At 41.2% G+C, this 19,893-nt stretch overlaps 1 protein-coding gene across 6 annotated transcripts in view; it reads left to right on the top strand.

Moving 5' to 3' along the window:
- Nucleotides 1-19,893, top strand: part of TRERF1 (transcriptional regulating factor 1) — a 101,086-nt gene that overhangs the window by 26,216 nt on the left and 54,977 nt on the right. For 4 of the 6 annotated variants that reach the window (XM_068185807.1, XM_068185801.1, XM_068185805.1 and 1 more), the window contains exon 2: nt 2,241-2,296. The gene's annotated coding sequence lies outside the window, so the exon portion shown is untranslated. Of the gene's footprint in view, nt 1-2,240; nt 2,297-15,157; nt 15,340-19,893 lie in introns of all 6 variants that reach the window. The other 2 variants (XM_068185803.1, XM_068185806.1) reach the window with 1 other exon arrangement.

Here is a 19,893-nt window from a genome sequence, read left to right as displayed (position 1 = left end):
GCTCAGTGATGAGCGGTTAAGAGCCACCATATTGATTTTTGATACAGAAAGAAAAATAACGTTTTCCTTGTAGCCTGGTCATTTGGCATAATGTTTTTTCAAAAATACATTGCATTGTGGTTTTCTACAAGCTGCCTATGAAAATAGGCCCACAGTCTCAGTGGGAACTAATATGAGCCCTTGGCTGGACACAGAGCAAGAGCAGACTTGCTTCTCTTAAATTCTTATAACAGATGTCCCCCAGCAAATGCCCACTGAATTTTGATTTGGTTATGAAGGTGCTTTTTCTGAAGTCAGCATGTCGCTTTTCTATGTTGTATTCTCTTCTCCTCTGTATTACAGCAGTCGAGTGCTGCTTCTGTCCTGATGGCTCTGTGTGAATGTGAACACAAGTAAGGCAGTAAAGAGTTAAAAAAGAAGTCCATTAATTAAAATATTTACATTGGAAGCTGCAAAACATTTACTCTTTGGGTAAAACAAACTTCCCCATTGTTCTTGTATGATTGCTACAGTTGCTCTGAAAATAGCCAGGAAGAGATTGTACTCTGAGGAATTTTACTGGGTTGGCAGGGGAATAGGAGGTTAGGGATACTGAAGTGGGCTCTTGGTCAGTGGCTCTCTTTATTCATTCTTTCTGTAATGTGGATGGAAGATCTCTTCTTCCTAAGGAAAAAACAAAAAAACTAACCAATTTTTTTTTTAAAAACAAACCCTGTACTGGTATAATTGAGTTGTCATGTTATTCTGGTAATGCCAAAAAATTAATAATTATCAGTATAATCTGAGAAAATGGTATTTACAGGATGAAAGGTTTATTTTTTTAGCACTTAGCGGAAAAAGGAGACAGCCCAGAGGTGGCAATATGGATGCTGGCTGGGGACCCACATGCCACCATCCCCATTTTGCTGGTGGGGAAATGGCAGTGCAGTGTGGTGAAGGATGTCACCTCTCTGTAGCACTGAGCCCCTGTGGGTTCCTGCTGGGGTCTGTTGACATCATGGCTGCAGCTGCTTGGTGTTGAAAAAAAACCAAGTGAGGGTGCACCTGTTTTTTTACTTTAGGCACAGAGATACCTTTAGTAGCATCACTACAGCAAACATGAAAGCTCTTTGCTTCAAATGCTTTAATTCCCGCTGTATCTTCCCCCAGATAACTGGATTGAAAAATTAAGCATTGTTTGTTTAGTTTTTTAATAGTATTCTCTTGTGTGCCATTTGACCATTGCACATTTCTGACCTTTTCCACTCTGGCACTGGACTAACAGGCTTCTGGACTTCATGGGAAGGACACTGGAAGGGCTAGAAGAATGTGAAGGGATTGGCTTCTTTGGTTTTTTAGGTCTTTCATTCACACTTCTCACTCTAGGCAAACTCTTAGAGTTTTTCAGATTGCCAGATGGGAGGTCTTTCTTCTGCCCTAGTGACTCATGGACTGGCTGGATTGCAGGTCATGTCGTCTCTTCTTCATAGTGCCGTGGCAAAGTGTTTGTTCAAGCCTGAGTCTATCCAGACTGTAAATTATATTGACAAAATAATTTTAAGGTTGCAAATTTGTTGGTTAGGTGTGTGGTATTCTTTCATCTGACCCCAAGTAGGCCAGACTGTATCATGTTTACCTATATTATAAAAAATCCTTGGTTGCTTTGAAAGATTGGTCTGTAAAGGAGTAAGGAAATTAAATGTACTTGTTTGGGGTACACATTTAAACTTGAGCATGAGAGTTTTGTTCTGTCCGTTTCTTGCATGCTTTACTGTTTTTTGAGAGAAGCCGCATGCTGACAGTTTCTTGGCCTGGAGATAAAAAGTGCTGCTTACCCAGGTTTGATAGTCTGATGGAAAATTGTCTCCACAATGTATAACACCACTGGGATTATTTCTAGCCATTACCGTTGGTCTCATTTTACAGCTGTTCACATTATGTAATTTGATGCTCATTTAATTTAATGAGAGGATGCTGCAGACTTACTTATGACTCTGCAGGACAACCTGCATGCTTTGGCCACCTCTGTTAGCCCTGCCAAAGGAGGAAGAGCGCGTTTCTTAAGGGACATGTTGCAACATCTTTAATACCTTTATTATCCATGCTTCCCAGGTTGCCACAAATGGGAGGGCGACTTGCCTGGGGTGTAGATTATACTGGAATGGCAGGAGAAGTTTAACTTATTTTTTTCTTGAACTGCTTATTAGACTTCTGTTGTAAGGTTATCAGGAGGTATTAATGGGCTTTTCCTTTTGTTGCAGATGGAATTTCATGATTTGCTGTATTTTGAATAGGACGAGGAGATGTGTCTGATAAGGTAAGAGAGAGGGTAAGATAAACATGTTCCTACACAAAGCTATTACAGTGGATGGTTTTCTGGGTTGAGGATATTTTTTTTCCCTGGCAGAACCCTCCAAATAATTTTGATAATTATTTGTAAGTTAAATCTGCCTCTAAACAGAAGCCATCTCTGTTCTATACAGCTTCTGACCAGTTCTTTCTCCTGGTGAACTGATGTACAAAGGCCAGAAGACAAAAAGCGATGCCCTTGCAGATATAGTGGTTAGCAAATAGTCATGCTATTATTTTAGAGCTTTTTTTTTTTCAAGTAACAAAGGATGTAGAGAAGTTTTTCTTTCGATTTGAGATATTGCTTCTCCCCATATCCCCAGCCCAGATATTTAAAAGTTTAAAAGATCTTTGAACTGTTTTAAGTTCTACACTTTAGAACTTGTTTTTCTTGTTGCAGTATTTTCAAATTTGGACTGGTTTTTACTAGAGCAGAGTACATATGAGTAGAAATGCTCTAGATTTGAGTTTGAAATTAATATTTGCTGTCCCTAATGTGCTGAAGGAAACTGCAAATTTGCCGATCTTTTAAAATCTTCTAATAGCGTTTTTAAAAGGTAGTGTTTAGGTGGATACTTCTTTCCTTACAGTTTCTACTTCAGAGGTTTCCACTATTAGAGAGAAATAGATGTCTGTCAAACTCTTAGGTGTTGGGAGAATCATATTCAAACAACAAAGAGCCAAGCACAAAAATAGTATTACCTAGATTGTCACTGTCTTTCAGTGTAAAATCCACACTGCAGCTATCCAGCTCTGTCACTTGTTTGTTTCATTTTTGTCTCTTCCTTCTTCCTGAGTTCTGTACAATTTACAGGCCTCAAAAATCCCTATTGTTCTTTTTGGCTTTTGGTTGGAAAATGTCATGGAAACAGCTAAATGCATGATGCCATTGTATAAGGATCAGGACTAAATTACTTTTTCCTTGGATTCAGACATTTAGCTCTTGTAGACGCTCTTGAGTTCTTTGGTTTGTTAGGGTTTTTTTTGTTCTTTTTTCATATAAGTTTTGTTTTCCAAGGAGGGTGGATTTATTTTTGGAGAGTGGCTGCTCAAGCAAGAACTGAAAACTTTGACTGACTCTTGGCACTGTGTGGTGTATTCAAGAATCAAAGACTTGGTGGCTGCCTGTTTTTTTTTTTTTTTTTTTGCAAGTATTAGACATTTTGTCCATTCAAACCCTCTTTCATGCCACTCTTGGATCATGTTATGAATATTTTATCTAAAGGCTTACTCTCCACATGAAGGTGGTCTTGTATGTGTATAGTTGGTAAAACACAGATCTCCAGGTGAGAGATCTTGCACTGTGCAGCACTGTTACACAAAGCACCTCTCATACCTTAATTGTTATGTAAACAAGCTGCTTCACTTGCACATGTTCCAACCAGTCCTTCTATCCTCCAAGAATGGGTAATAAAAATTGTTTTCAGGACCTTTTAGAGTTTCCAGCCCAACTGCACTGGCACCCCTGTGCACCACCCCTTGCGCCGTGCCAGCGGCATTGCTGTGGCTGGAGGCCGAGCGGTGCCCACTGTGCCACCAGCGTGTTTGTGCTCTTGTTGAATGGGACAGGTAGAAGTGGTCCTGTTCAGGCTGCTTTGTTCAGATTCAGTTCACTGAGAATCTGTTTGTCCGGTATCAAAGCAATGCTGGGGACGTCGGTGTATGTCAGCAATTAGGACGGGACAATTTGGTGAGACAACAATTCAGTCATTCAGCTGCTGGTGTTTCCTGAAGGCATTATTCTCATTTATTATATACGTATTATATAGTGTATATATATTACTCTGTGTAATTTTATACTGCTCTCTTCTGTGGAGTAAATATTGACAAATCTGTGTGCTGTAGCGTGGGCAGCTCCTGTAGCACAGCAGCTGATTGCTGTTGTACCATCTCTCCCAGTGTGAGTTCACTCTCCCCTTGTCTTGTAAAACAGCCACTGAGGAGGCTCTGTTTCTAGCAAGCTCTGCAACTTGAGGCCCTGACACCTCCATGACACCTCCTCTCACCACTGCTTTATTGCCAGCCCCAGGCATGTGCAAACTGTAAGGTGGATCCCAGCAACTGGACTGGTAACAAAATGAGATTCTGTGATGAAGAAGTCACACTTTCCACTGGCTGTCATCTTTCCCCTCTAAAAGGAAATATTCTGTCCTTGTTTTGTGTGATACCTTCTCAGTATAAGATTCAGTTCTGAGCTAGGAGTGGGTGTGTCTTGCTCTCCTTTCTCCAAAGGTCTTTGTTTATCCTTTCCCCAGCAGCCTGGGCTGGAGAAATGCTACTGTCCCACTCCTGGTCCTCCTGTGTTGCAAGAAGTGTGTGTCCTGGTCATGTTCTTTCTCAAGGCTGCAGGTGTCACTCATTCTTTCAACTGTTAACTACTAAAGATGTCATCAGTGTTACTTCATTTATTTAATTTTTTAACCTCCTGATCCCTTTCTGCATTCCCTCTCCTCATTTGCATTTAGGTTTTCATCCTTCCATACAGGCATCTGGATTCTTCCCTAAACATGCCCTCAGGTCTTAACTGTGCCTCCTATCAATGTTTTTCCTTGGTTGCTTAGTTTTCATGGATATTTCCTGACCCATTCCCTTCTGTTTCTTCTTCAGGACAAGCCAGTCTGATGCACTCCCACATTTCGTGCTGCCATTGCAATTAAAGGGGTTTAGATCCCATTTAAAGCAACCATAGATGGTCCACTCTGTGCAGAAATAATCTTTGCTCAATGCTAGCCATGGTCACTTCCTTGTAGTGGCTGGCTTTTGGCATCTGTTCTCCTGATCATGTGACGGGGTAGAATAAAAAAAAAAGTTAATAATAGCTCTTTTGATATTCCTGAAGCCTAGTAATGAAATTATGAGGCTTGGCAAGCTTGCAGCGATGTTGATAGGTGCCAGACCTCTCACCCAATATTTTTTCCTTCCCCCCCATTTTCCCTGTGCCTTTATCTTGCTTCCTTCCGAGCAGTCCAGAGCCCCTGTGAATTGCAAATCCAGTTTCTCATGAGGTCTGCCCGATAGTTCAGATCATAAATATAAAGTCATTCTATAAGGCCTAATCTATTTTTGAGTTACACTTATGAGATAAAAATTACTTTGATCGCTGAAACAGCATTGTGTCATTTTTGAAAGGAAATGACAAGGAAGTAACTGTTATCAGGCCTATTTTCACACTGTTAGCTTAGACCTGACAAATGGTGTCTGCAAGGTCTCTTAACAGTTCCAAATCAGGTTGCCAATTAATATTGACTATCTAAAAAGCAGTAGGTTGATGTATATTCTATTATTAATAGCTGTTAATGCCCTTCATAATAGTAATCTGTTTTGCAAATATTTTCTGGTTGTTCTTTTCTAATGAGTCTTGGCAGTGAAACCCCCAATTTTACACATGCAGAACCACAGTAACTCATTGAAGTGTTTGTTTGGGTTTTGGGTTTGGTTTTTTTTTTTTTTCCATTTTGGGTGTGCTTGTCTTGTTTACTGGGAGTAACGCTTGATTTTGATGAGACCAAATAGAAGCATAGTCCAGGAATGACTTCTGTCCAAACTGGTAAATTGTGGTTTCTTCTTGTGTTAGTGCAGGTCAGCACAAAACTCTTGCATCACTGCTAGATGAATTTTAATAATTTCCTTTGACATTGCCAGTGAATACTTTTGTCTCTACAGAAGCCATCTTAGGAAAACTTTCACAGTAAGAAAGGTAATTTGAATAAAATGGTAACAGGTAATTTGAGTTTCTTTTCTTGTGTTATTTAGCTGTATGTCACAATATGTGGAAAGTACCTGGAAAGCACAAGGAGAAAAATGGGAAATCTCATGCATGAGGAAAAGCCTCTAGATAAGAGTGTGTAGGGGGAGAATATATGCATAAATGTAGACATCAAGGTAAATGCTTTTTCCTTTTCTTTTTCTTCCAGAAAATTTGAATATTTGCACAATCTGATGTTGCAAGTTTTAAATGCTTAACACTTCTAAAAGAATAAATTACTTCAGTGCCTGAATTTGTAGATAACTGTCATCTTCAAAGGATCAAGTGAGTTGGAAGGAATGTCTGGAGAACTCAGTATAAGCAGGTATCAGGCAGAATATAGAAACGAAGGGAGTACAGCTAATATAACAGAGACCTAGATGTAATTTTATATATGAATTAAGACTAATTATGCTACAAAAAGCAGATTTCTGTGGTTCTGCTTTTAGTGTAAATGTAGGATACTCACTTCCCCCTCCACATCACTGTCACACTGGGTTTCCCAAACGGTTTGTTACAAGAATTGTGTTGCTTCTGTAAAAATTAAGAATGAAAATTCACCTATTTAATACTTTTCCTACTACCCTTACAAAAAGGACTACATTTGGCTTTGGAATATCCTTGTTGTGAGCTGGCTGGCTCTCTAAGATATAAGTAACTTTGCAGTCTTGATTAAGCAATTAAGAGAAACTGAAATCAGTACTGTGAAATGCACATTAAAGCTATAGGGATGAGATGGAAAGAGCCATTTCAGCTTCTGCTTGAGGAGTGAACTGATCTGAAGTTCCCCTTGGAGTACGTAAAGCACAAAGGGGAGGGGTGGTTGAGGTGTGCGATCTCTGGGGTGCTTGCTGCCTGTCTTTCACTCCACCCAGTGAGCCAGGGCAGGGTACTAAACCTGGCCAGAACCATTGGCTTAGACTTCTCCCTAGGGTTATTTTCCTGACCCAGGTGCTTTGAGCTACAGAGAGGGTGCCAGGGCAGCTCTTGTCCCTTCAAGGTGGGCGCTCACTGGGGCAGGACTGTGGGGGGTGATGCTGGTCATCTCCAAGCCTACCACCCTGGATGGACACACCCTCCTTTCGTTCTTCCTTGGTGTTGGTGGTGTGACTGGAGCTGGGAGATGGGGACTGGGGAGCAGGTGAGCCTCCCCTGGTGAGCACACAGGGTGCCAGCTCTGCAGCTGGGACCGGCTGCCAATTTCAGTGATTGAAAATAGCGCTGCCAGCCAGAAACTTCCAACTGCAGCTCTGCTAATGACTGGTGTTGTGGTTTTGGGCAACTCCCTTGGCTGTCTTTGAGTCAGCTCCCCTTTCAGTAAAAAGAGGATGGTACTTACTGTTGAAGTGATTAATTATGGTTCTTCAGATGTTGAAGTCCTGCCATGTATTCTTACCCTTGGTATGGCAAACCTTCTCTGCTTTTGTTAAGCCTGGCTCCAGGAAGATGACCAAAATGCCAACCACCATTACCAGTCTTTTGAATCTTGGTCCCTCTCTTCCTCTTTTCCTTTATCTCTGCATCTCCCTCTTGACTGTCCATTCTTCATATCAAACTTTCCTAAATTAAAGACAGGGTACCAGATAGAGTTAAAAGGAAAATTTTAGTTGAGGCTTCTAGCAGTGAGGTTAAGAGTTTGCTACTGGTGTAGAGAGATACAGAAATATTCTGCTTTTTTCTCTGAAACCCATTCCGTGTCAAGGTTGTGCAGTTTCCAAGCTCAGAGTTGGCTGCCAACTTCAGACATGCTTGCTGGTTTTTAAAAGATATTTAAAATACACAAGTCTAAAAATAATATTTGGGGGAGTGGCTGACTGAAAAATTGCAAAATTCATATATGAGATTAAATTTAACTTAACCCCCCCTCCCTAGATATTTAAATTAAAGGAAAATATTAGTTAAGGTACCCAGATAGAGCTCAGAGAACACCAAAAGCTAGTTTGCTAATCTCCCACAGAAGATGTGTTGTCTGGGTTCATGAGTGACCTCCAGGTGCGGGTGATAACGTCCTGCTCCAGGTGGAAGAGAGGATGTGTTGAAGGGGCTGAGAGTTCTCCCTGTTCCACCCATTGGGGTGGTGGGTCTCTAAGGAGAAGGCAGCTCTCAGTGCTCCTGCTGGGTGCCTGTCTGCAGCCCAGGCAGCCAAGCACACTGGGTGGGACTCTGTCTACTCTCTGGTGACCCTCCTGATGGCCAGACAGTAGCCAGGGCTCTGGTGACTTGTGGACTTCATAAAGCCCAAGGAATGGGCTTTAGTTTTAGAAAACATAGTCTTTGAAGTGCATTCAAAGGCTTCTGTCCCCAGAATGAGCATCTGGTGTCTGTTCATCCTGCCCTGCTAGAGCAGATCATGAACTCTCACTCAGTGATTTCTATAGTGAGTCCATTACTTCTGCTGTTACCTTACAGAGATGTTCTTTCTTGACTATAAATGACAGTAGGAGACCTGTCCCATTTTTGTTTCTCTTGATCCATGGAGAGATGTAGTACAGTACCTGGATGTAGTATAATGCATAGTGCTTTTGTTAAACACAAGTTGCTATCAGTTAAAAGTGGAGAGAGACATGGATACCATAAACTTTGTTTCTCAAACCTGCCATTTCCATACTTGGAAATCACTTCACATGCCTCGTTTAGCCACACAAAAATTTGAATCTCCAGCACCAATTAACATCAGGTAGAGCAGCAGAACAGTAGATTGCTCTCTGTCCTGGAGCTCTGGCAAAAGCCTTGAATACTCTGAACTGGGGCCTTGGAGCACTTTGAAGACAAATGAACTTTGATCTGAATATTCTAACGGTGTGTAGGGAGCAGCAGGTGCTTCTGAAGAGTTGTGCTCCAAGGGCCATACTTGTTGGAATTAACTGAATGCAGAGGTCTGTGTTTGTGAATGGATAGTACTGCTGCAGTGGGAAAGATGTAAATGCCAAAGGAATTGCACAAGATTTTAGTCAGCTGAATAAGACAGAAAGTGGTTCTCTGAGAAACTGCATTTAGCAAGCTTGCTGTCAATGAGTTTCTGAGCATACTACGCATCATATCAATCAACTATAATTATGTACGGTCAGGCGGAGAAGATTAATTCTGAATTCTTTGAAACCATTTCATCTGACCAGAAGCATTTTTTGGGGGCCTCGCTTTGGCTAATGTGTTCTTTATCTTCTGAGTAAATTTTGGTAGAGACGTGTAGCCATTTTGTTGGTAAGTCACTGATAACCATTATCCTCTTGGATAAGCCAAATATGCAGACTGTTTAAACTCTTGATATAAGATGTATTCTCTGAATCTTTCACTGTTCTTGTGGTATTTTCTTTTCCAAAGTGAATAGACCAGAAATGCATGTTGCCCATGTTGTTACTGTTTTATAGATAACACTCTCCCTCCCTGCCTGGCCTTATGCAAAATAATGCTCTTATCCATCCAGAGGTTATGCTTCCTTGCTTAGCTGTAGGTTTGTGCAGGAAATTTAGCGTCTAGATGGTGTCTGCTGTAACCCCCTGTCATTTTTTACAGGGTCACTGCCTTCCCAAATGCAGTTCCCCAAAGGTATCTCTTGGAGTTCTTTTTTAATTCCTAGAAATTTGTAACTCTGTGTTATGGCTGTATTAAAACCAGCTGCTGCTCTGACAAACTATACCTCGCTTAAAGTATACTTTACCATAAAGTAACCTTACTAGTTTTTTGCTTACCATTGCTCCAGGTTTCATGTTCTGTACAGATGACAAGAATTGGTTTTATATTTTCCTTCTGATCCCTGGTAATGGCACTGGACAGCATCCCATCAGGTCCCCAAGATTCCAAGAAAAAAATACAAGAGGAGGTACATGGTGTCATTACAAATAACACAGGATTTTGTATCATTGAACTTCTTGTACTCTGCAGTTTAGGTTTATGTGAACATAATTACAGCTTTGAATTCTTTCTTTTAAATATTGCATGTATGTGGGGGAGTAGTTGTTTTGGTTTTGCTAAGTAGCATTTTTCCAGACAATTGCATTCATACCACTTGTGTTCTTTTTTGAAGGTTAAATTTAATATTGATAGGGTTTTTTGGTCTAGTTTTTATATGCGATTAAGTACCAGACAGTTGCACTTTTACCATCAGCTAATAGTCAAAAGGTACAGTCTCACAGAGACTTGGCTAAAACTAAATGAATAGCTCTAAATTTTCTGCTGTGGGTGTGGGGTTTTGTGTGTGTGTGCACTGCTTACCAATAAAGAATGGAGCAACTTTCTTCTGAGATAGCTATGCTGACAACTTTTATACTGCTGAAGTAATTTTGTTAAACAGGAGGAAGAAAAAAGTTCATAAATTGTCAAAAGGAATTTGACTGCAATGTGTGCCAGCAGGGTTGGGTCTGTTTTTCCTCCTCCATTTTATCAGGAGGAAAGTAGGCTTGTTGCTTTTGTACTTTATTGGCCTTTTGCTTTCAAATGGTGAGCCTTAACAGTATACTGCTTTCATGATTTATTTCAACAGTTGCCTGTGACTGTAGTATTTGAACACACCTCGTGGAGATTAAAAAGGTCAAGACGTTTGCTTCCATAGAGATGTTGTACGCAGCCTCATTTTAGGCATCTCACTGGGGAGTGACTCCATTGCCTTGGGGCAGTGTGGGAAGGCTGTGGGGATTTGAGTGATGGTACCCTCCCACGAAAGCCATCTTCTGCTGGTCAGGGAATGCTCTATTTGGTCTGTCTGTTATAGGCTCAGATGAATTTTACCTCTAATACATACTAGTGTTACTTAGATCTTGTGGCACTTAGTGTCACTAGTGTCACTTAGATCTTGTGCATTGCTAGGTGTTACTCTAATGATGGCATGCTATTTCCTCTACAGAGGAGAAGAGTGCACATTCTGGCCCTTACCTGTCTGTGCTGTTAAAAGACAGGGAAATGGGTAGACCTGATTGTGTACCACATAAACTTCCTCTGGATTTCTTGAGTAGACAACTTGGAAGAATAAATTATCTCTGTCCTTTTTATATCTGCTTTCTTCTCCTGACTTGCAGCTTAAAATATCATCCCCTTTAGTAGCCTTAAGAGAGGTAGGTGATCAAGTCTTCATTAGAAGTATTCTCTGAAGTTGAATTGGTTATACCATCAATCCCACTAACAAAGCTCAGAGGAAGTAGAGCTTTTTGACACCATACCAGAAAGATATCCAGCCATCTTTTACTGATTGAAAAACATGCCTGGGATATAGCTGTGCAGCTTGCTGTGTAACTTTTTCCTTTTATGATCTTTTGGATGGCCCTTGCTGCCTAGAAAACTTGGCATTTCTACCAAGAGATTGTTGGAGAACTCTTGAGGGATGTTTGCATGATCTCTAGCAATTCTTAAATGTGTGTTTCATGTGTCACTAACTCAGGGAGCAGCTGTTGTTCCTCAGCTCTGGTTTGAGGGTCGGAGCCAGATGAGGGCGTGTTCTTGCTTCTCTAGTTTTCAGATGTGGTGTGAGGGAATGAAAGGAATAAGATGGCATGCGCTGAATAACCCTGATGAAGAGTGAGTCTTGAATTATTTGTAGCTCTGATTACTTAAGACACAAAAGGAGGTGAGAACTCTTGTTTAATGTAGCCTTCAGGAGGATCAGTAGTTAAGGATTATCTGGAGGATAATGAAGTTCTGACATTGGTTTCTGGTGAGACCTGGTATTACATGAGGTTTGAGTGAAAGTAGCAATGGCCACTGTTCAGCAAAACCATTGGTGATATTGGTTAATACAAGGTATTCTCTTAAATTATTAAAGTGCTTTTATTGAAACAAGAAAGGTGACTGTATGGCCAGATGTTGATGAATCCTGGTGCAAGAATCAAAGCAAGCAATACTCTTTAGGCACTAGTGAGTCACATACAGTTGGGAGATCCTGTGCTGTTTGTCATGCAAGACAAATTCACATTTGCATAGGCTGCCTTTTTTCCATGCATGGCTTTGGTGTCTCTACTGAGTAAATTTTAAATTATTTCCTTATGTTTTTAGCTGTTGATGTAATATTAAAGTGTTATTCTCTTTTTGATTGCTTGTCCTCTTTCATATATGTGTATATTTTCTTCTTATTAAAGAAGTACGCTTTTATTTAATTGTACAGTAGCACCTGAAGAATAGTTGAAGGTGAGAGATAGGCCTTCTATGTTACTTTTCTCCTGTTTAAAACAAATTGAGTCTTACATGATATTTGCTGATCCAGGGAAATAATTTTTAAAGACCAGGTCCTGAGAGTATTCTTTTAATTTGGAAGGGGTTAACATGAGCTTTTCATGTTCAGGCGGTGTGGCTGGGACATGGAAACAGAACCATACAGATTGCTGTAGGTGGGAATGTGGTTTGTATAAATAGTTTTCTTAGCAGGTGATGAACTTTTTCCTTAATCATTTAATTACTTAATTTCAGGAAATCTTTGAGGGAAGAAAATGTCTGGGAAGCTCTGCCAGACACCTCCATAGGCATGGCAGTAGGGAAAGAAAGGGACTATGACATCTGAAGTTGGGTGCAGGGCAGGAAGCATTGGAGCAAGGGTTGGCCAGAAATGCTGAAATACAGATTTTGGGGACACAGGACATGAGGATTTCTGGTGGTTAGCCCAACAGCACTTTAGCCTCAGGGTTTCCACCTGTGTGAGACAATTTATAATACAAGCCTCAGAAGTATTGTGAAAGTACTAAATTACTGCTTTCAGTGGAAGATCACAGGATGCTTTGAATAAAGCTTTACAAAAGTGCACAGTGTTCTTACACACAAACTATTTGGTATTAATAGTATCTCTTAAATGACAAGAAAAGTGAATTGTGCCAGATTTGTGAAGCTGGAGAAATGTTTGCTCATTATTTTGAAAGAGATAGAAAGTGCAGATGGAGACGGGAGGATTGAAACCTAGGTTTGGAGCAAAAAGTCCTTTGGGCTGTCATCATGGATGTGGTTTGGAAATCCTTCATTTTGTTACCTTGTGTCTGCCAATTGGCTTTGTAGGTGGCTGAGCATATTTCTGAGCAGGTTGAGAGGAAAGAGGGTGTTCACCAGTGCAGAGTAATGCGGGGCAGAGGAAGCTGCTGCGCAAACTCTCTCTTTGAAGATGTGGCAAACCAGGAACTGCTGTAGTCCTTTTCTTAAATAGGAAATACATACAGCCACAAAAGAAAAGTGACTGGCTGGAGCCTATGATAGAAATATGAAGTTGCAAGTAGTCTTTCAGCCTACTTTGGTGTTTGGATAATACTTCAAAAGCTGAAATAAAGGCCGATGTGCAACCTGCCTGCAGAATAACAACTGGCAGCATTTTAACTTGCATGTCCACAGAATGATTGTGCTTTCATCGAATCACAGAATGTTTGGGGTTGGACCTTAGGGATCATCTCGTTCCAGCCCCTCTGCCATGGGATGCACACCTCCCACTCGACCAGGCTGCTCAGAGCTCCATCCATCCTTGCCTTGAACACTTCCAGGGATGGGGCATCCACAGCTTCTCTGGGCAGCTGGTGCCAGTGCCTCACCACCCTCACAGGAAAGAATTTCTTCCAGAAGTACAGCAGTGCCTTTATCCATGCTGCTTGGTGTCACTGAGATGAAGGGATTCTTCATAGTGGGACAATCATTGCAGCCCTGTCTCCAGCTTCAGAGTGTCTCTGCCCATGCTCCAGTTCTCCTCTGCCGCAGGCTTCATGTGGGCTTACAAAAATGGTTTGGTTTGCTTGAAACCAGCTCACAGAGAATGGGAAAGATTCCCATTGTCTCAGATGGCTGGAGCCTCTTGACATATTTCAGCTGAGTTGTTACCAGTAAGGCATGACCTTTCTGTGAGCAGGTGAGAAGTGAAAGTTCTGCCTCTTTCTTGCTTGGATACTAGCATGCTCAGAAATGAGGAAATAGCTTTAACTTTGTGATGGAGGCCAAAACACTAAAAAAAACCCAAACCCACTTATTCAGAGAAGTGAGTCCTCAGCTTGATTATTTAGGAACAACTGCATGATGGTCAGAGTGTGTTCTCCTGATGGACAAGTTGGCCATGCTTTTTTAGGTATGGCAAATGAAACATTTCATTTTTAAATGAGCTGTTGTAGATATGTTCTAATATCCTAGGGAAGGCTTTGTGGCTAGTAATTAATTCTGGTAATTAATTCTGCTGTTGGGCTAGGGTTCAACAAAGGGTTGCATATGTTTTACTTAGGCAACACTAATCTGAGGAGTTGTGTTGAAATTTCTTTGACCTTTGTTAAAAAGTTAAAGCCCTATTAAAGTTTAGCCTGGGAGAACACCTTTAGGTCTACATTGTATTCCTGTTCTGGGAATAAATCCATACAGGAAAAACAGCACTGAGCACTTCAGTCTAGATCCTTCTTTTAAAGGGAATCCTCTCATACACGCTGTAACATCAGCTGATCTTACCACCTCTGGCTCTGCTGTGATGATGGGTTCAGATTCTTTTGCCCGTGCTCCCCTTCATTCTGCTTTTCCACCACTGCAATGCTGGTGCCATTTGTCTAAAAGATAAAGTGTTCTTACTCTAAAAAAGCGAAAGCAGTACAACTGAATTGCTACTCTTGTCTATAAATATTACTGCTGTTTAATAATGATGATAGGAATTCTCTTTTTTGGGCATAAAGCAGAAGCAGCACTATGTTCTGACTCAAGTTCAACCACATGTTTTTTTTTTTTTTTTAAAGTCATTAAATGTTTTATTGTATTTAAAAAACCAAAACAAATATTTTTTGTTCTGGAAGAATGAGTATCTCATATGACAGCATAGAGCAAAAGTTTATTAGGCATATACAGTTCAAATAAGTTAACTTGTTTAAACTGTATTGTAGAAGCAGTACTTCTGCATTTGAAAAAGTTTCATGACTTCATATAACTATATCAACATGTTTCCATAGTTAATTTCCAGCCTACAATTGTATTATCCCTTGTCTAATGGAACATCATAATATAAAGTAAACCAATAACCCTAATGTTAATGTTGCTGATGCTTTATTAGATACTACATAAAGAAAAAACCCAACCAAACAGCAAAACAAAAACAAAACAACAAACTGCAATCCTGCACTGACTTAACCAGGATATGTTTTAACTCGTTAAGTTTTTCTGTAGGGGGAAAGTGGTGGTCACATCTAAAAATGATGTATCCAGTGCCCAGAATGGACCAGCACACAACAATATACTGAACTGTTGTGTACTGTTGCTTGAGAGGACATCAAATATGTACTCGGTGCTGTTCAGTGCTTTTCTGCAGAGAAGAACAGACTTGATGCTGGGACTTCCATCACATTTAAGTATGTCCACATATATGCAGCAAATAGAGAATTAATGTAGTGAGTATGAACAGATGATGAGGCAATGTGATTTCTTGGAAAGAAAAGGGAGAAGTAACAGCCTTTAGTTGGTAGAACTGAGGTAGTTATATTTCAAGGTCACTGGTAATTATACTGAACAAAGCTATTTCTTTCTAAATTTAAAAACGCCATCAAAAATCAGGGATATGGCAGATACATCCTCTGTCACACAGGGAGTTAATTTCCTTTTGGGGTGGGCTTATTTGAGTAGTCTGAATGTTAGCACAGGGCAGTCCAACTCTGTACGTTATGCAGGGGTACGTTATGGGGTGATGGGAAGAAGCTAACAAAACACAGAGGCCTTGCAGCACTGCTGAAAGACTGGATATGTTTCTTGGATGCAAAAGCCAAGCGTGTCTTCTAGGAGCATATAATGTTTTACCAGTGTGTGATGGCACAGGATCATTACTGGAATACAGAGTCCAATTCTTACATGCCTGCAGAAAGCTGAGAGATTGATTACAGTTGGAAAACCTGTTTTACTGTTAGACTTTTCTTTTCTAAATAAAAAATCTCTGCATGCTTGCGTCAAGTGAAGTGGATGAGTTGTATTTTGCAAATATCTATAGAAGAAAAAAGTACAAAACTCTTGAGTTTAGTAGGAGGAGGTGTAATGAGATTGCATAGCTGAAAGTTGAAACCAGAAGAATCTGGGTACTTGTAGCACACAAATTATTGAACAGAATAAATTATTTGCTAAAACAGCTCCCTTTGGACGTGACAGGGTCCTAATCACTTGCCTGGGAATTAGACTACGTGTTTTTAGCAAGGGAGGGAATTGCGGTGTGTATGTTTATGGCAAGCCATGTATCTGCATGTAGGTCTGTGGCACACCTTGGGTGGAAGGTCAGACTGGTGATTGCAATGGTCTCTTCTGTTTTCCACATCTGTGGGAGGTGATGCTGTGCAATACTGTACCAGCCCAATCTCCTGGTTGGGAGATGGAGTATTTCTGATCTCCTGAGAGTCATCTCTAGGAGGCTGGTAAGCTTTTCTTAGTTTGTTGTTTCTTTCCTCTCTTTGTTTAATCTGCTGGGTTTTGATTTGTGACTCAGAAGGGAGAAAAGAGAATTCAAGTCCTGTCCACCCATCCATGATGGAGAGTGGCTCTGTAGCTAGATATCAGGGAATCTTGAGGGCTTTGGGGTTTTTTATTTAATAGTTGAGGGTGTGGAGTTTTTTGGTTTGTTTCTTTGAGGAAGATTAAAGGAGTCAGATAAGTCACGTTTTACATGGGTGCAGGTATCCAGCTGGAGAAAAGAATGGGACAAGCAGAATAGAGGGGACGATGAACTTATGATCAAGGGTTTTATTCAATTTTTGTTTCATCTGCTGGGAAGTAGGGAAATTTGCACAGGAGGGAGCTTCCATCATTAGGTTGGTTTTCCAGATTCACTCCGTATCAGTAACAACAGATTGTTTTTCTTTTCCTGGTGACTCTTTGTTCATCCATATAAAATAAAATCTGTGTTAATCTATTCTGATAGAGAGGGGTTTCCATCTCTGTTTCAAACTTCTGGCACACTTTTTTTTCTGGCAACACATGTGTTGCCATGTGTTCCACAGGGAGAGGGAGATCAACACTAGCTGAGTTGCCTGCCTGCCTCTGGATGCGTCTCTTTGGGTTGGAGTAGGGGACACAGGCTGGAGGTCAAGATGTGCAACACTGCAGCACCTGGGCAATGGATGCAAGGTGGCAGTTCCATATTATTCACAGGGGTGAAAATAAAATTCATACATGCAATTTAAAAGCAAAAGAATTGTACATCTTGTCCGCACAGTAGCAATGCGTTGTGTAGAAGACTCTATCTGGAGAAATAAGATACATTAATATAGCCTGTATTGTGTTGGTGGAGAAGCCTTTGATGGGGAATGAAGTTTTGTGTTTTAATGACAATCCAATGTTCTCACTGCATTTGTGATGTTACAGCAGAGCTCTGTTTCACTGAATATGGGAAGCTCCCTGAGGATGGTGGAGAAAATGCTGCTGCCTTCACTTCTGACACGTATTAGGTGTGAATTATTTATGGTACTTCATTGCAAATGGAGGGTTCTGTAGTATATTTGTAAATAATGAATTCTTTATGACAGGACATCTGTGTCTGTGGATCCTGTGTCTTAGAACTAGTTTTCTAAATACACTTTATGATAAGATAGCTATCCCTTTTCCCAGGCTGTCCTGTAATAAAGTATCTTTGTATTCCTGCTATATGTTATCTGTCCTGACTCCTAAATGATATATGGATGGATATATATGTAGAAGTTTGTACTGTTTCTTGTGAGTTGATATGGCATTAAGTTCACTTTATATTTAGTAGGTACCTTTATAAGTAAACAGTCTGATATTTGTGTTCTGTAAAATGAAGTTAGTGAAAGACTTATGTACCTCATAAATTAAGTTTGCTTCTTCTAACGTTCCTGAAGAGAATGTATTTTGTAAGACAGTAGTAATTTTTTAAAAATTATTATTTTTTTAATTAATAAGAACTAGTTTCTGGTAATGCTGGTAGTTTGTGGGGATAATGAAAATGCTAAGTACAGTGTACAGTTCTGAATGGTGGAACGAGAAATGTGGGATGAATACCTGTTTGGCCCAATATGTGACTTGGGGGATAAAATTTTCTCTTGCTTTTCTGTGCTGCCACATTGGGGTACTTGAGATTCATCACCAGTGGGTGGCTGAAGGGGTTGGCATTACCTGTGCTGACCAACTGACTTGTGCAGCTCTCTGGTGAACCAAGCCAGTGAAAAGATCCCAGTTGGAAAAATAATTTTCCACAAGGGAAAGGCCAGTTTGTCAGCAGCCCATTTCAGTAACCTGGTTTTCTGTGTGGTGCACAGTTGGATTGTGCTATCTCAGTGAAGGGGCAGCTGCCTGGGGTCAAGGCTGGGACCTCTGCAGGGCAGATGTGCAGCGGATCCCTGGGCCAAGTGGGGGATGGCTGTGTATGGTCAACATGATGTGGAAGCGTGTTTGGAGTGACTGCAAATGGAGCAGCTCCATTACCATCTTACCCACATCTGCTGAGCCAGTGTGATTTGTTGGTTACAGTGCCACATGGATGAGAAGTGTGCCAAGAGGGAAAAATGCTTTAGATTTGGGATACTAAAGAAAATAAAGGAATATGGTATTTTCAACTTCCAAAAAAGATGGGGAGCCTTCCATTAAATTATCTTCTGCATACCCTTCCTTGGTGCGAGCCTGGTCCCCTGCTGTCCTCTCCTCATCCCCCCATCACTTCTCTTCCCTTTCTTCTCTCTGCCCCATAATGACTCTCAGGAACTCAGTACCAGTGACCAGTTTTGCAGCTAATGTACTGTTGTAAGCCTTTTGAACTCGCTCAAAACGAGAAGTTATCGCTGGGTGCCTGCCTGGCCCCGTGTGCTGCTGCAGTTGCTTAGCAGCCAGCGGGAGGCACAGGGGAGGAGCGGCTGGGCCTCCCTGAATCATCTGCAGGGACACAGGAGAGCACTGTTATCACTGGGGAGCTCCGTTAGCATCTTGCTTTCTGCCTCTCCTGCATGCTCACACACAGCCTCATCTGCCTCTGCTCAGCAGCTTCTCACAGCTGGGAAGTGGAGTCTCCTGCATTCAAGCAAGCCTTGCTGCTTGCAGGCTCACGTGGAAAGAGGCAGCAAAACCATCCCATGCCTTGGTCCAGAGCATGGCGAATGTGCTGCGAGGATGTTTTACCGTCTCTTGAAAGAGTGGCCTTGGTTAGGTGCTTCAGCTCACAAGGTTGTGGTTTTGCACACTAACCTCTTAAGTTTTCCATTTTTAATCGTAGGTTGCTGATCACTTCTCATCGCTTTTCCTTGCAGGCTTTGACAAAGTAGTTCTTGCTCAGTGTTCCTGCATTATCTTGGAGAAATCTCCAGCTTTCAGCCAAAAGTTGTGGCCTCTTCTGTCACCAGGAGTGGTAGTGAAGGACACCAGCCCCTGCCTTGGTGACACTGCTGCAAGGTGGTCGAAGTCTTGGATATAGGATGGGCTGTGACTGGGGAGGTTCAAGTATGCTGGATTACTCTGAGATTGCCTTAGGAAAAAAATTCACTGAAAACACAGCAGGTGGCCAAAAATGATGGTGTCTGTTCAACTGCCATGGCAGTTTTTTTACATTTTAGGGCTGGAGGCACAGGTCTCTGAAAAAGTATGGGTACCAAGATGTCATTTGTAGAACTTCAGCTTTGTTCCAGAGGGGTTTCTGTAAACCTGACCAGAGAAGAAAGAATTAAAAGTGCCTCAAACCCCTGGTATATCCAATTAACTATCTCACCCTGGTTGTCAATGTCAAGGTAATGTACTGTTTTGGAGCAGAGGCTGTCTCAAAGCTGTGAAGTGTCCACTGCAGTGGGATCCTTCCTTACTTTTTTCTTTTTAAAGAGCAATTATTTCTGATGGGCATCTCGGATTTCAGAGATGTGAGTGATGCAAACAGAGCGGCTGTTGGCTGTAACAGTCGCACATCAGCCAGTTTGGTGTGTCATACTTTT

This window comes from Anomalospiza imberbis, chromosome 3, assembly GCF_031753505.1.
Source record: "Anomalospiza imberbis isolate Cuckoo-Finch-1a 21T00152 chromosome 3, ASM3175350v1, whole genome shotgun sequence".
NCBI classification, from domain to species: Eukaryota; Metazoa; Chordata; class Aves; order Passeriformes; family Viduidae; genus Anomalospiza; species Anomalospiza imberbis.
The sequence above is the reverse complement of the archived record's forward strand: the minus strand, read 5'-3'. Positions and strand labels throughout refer to the sequence as shown.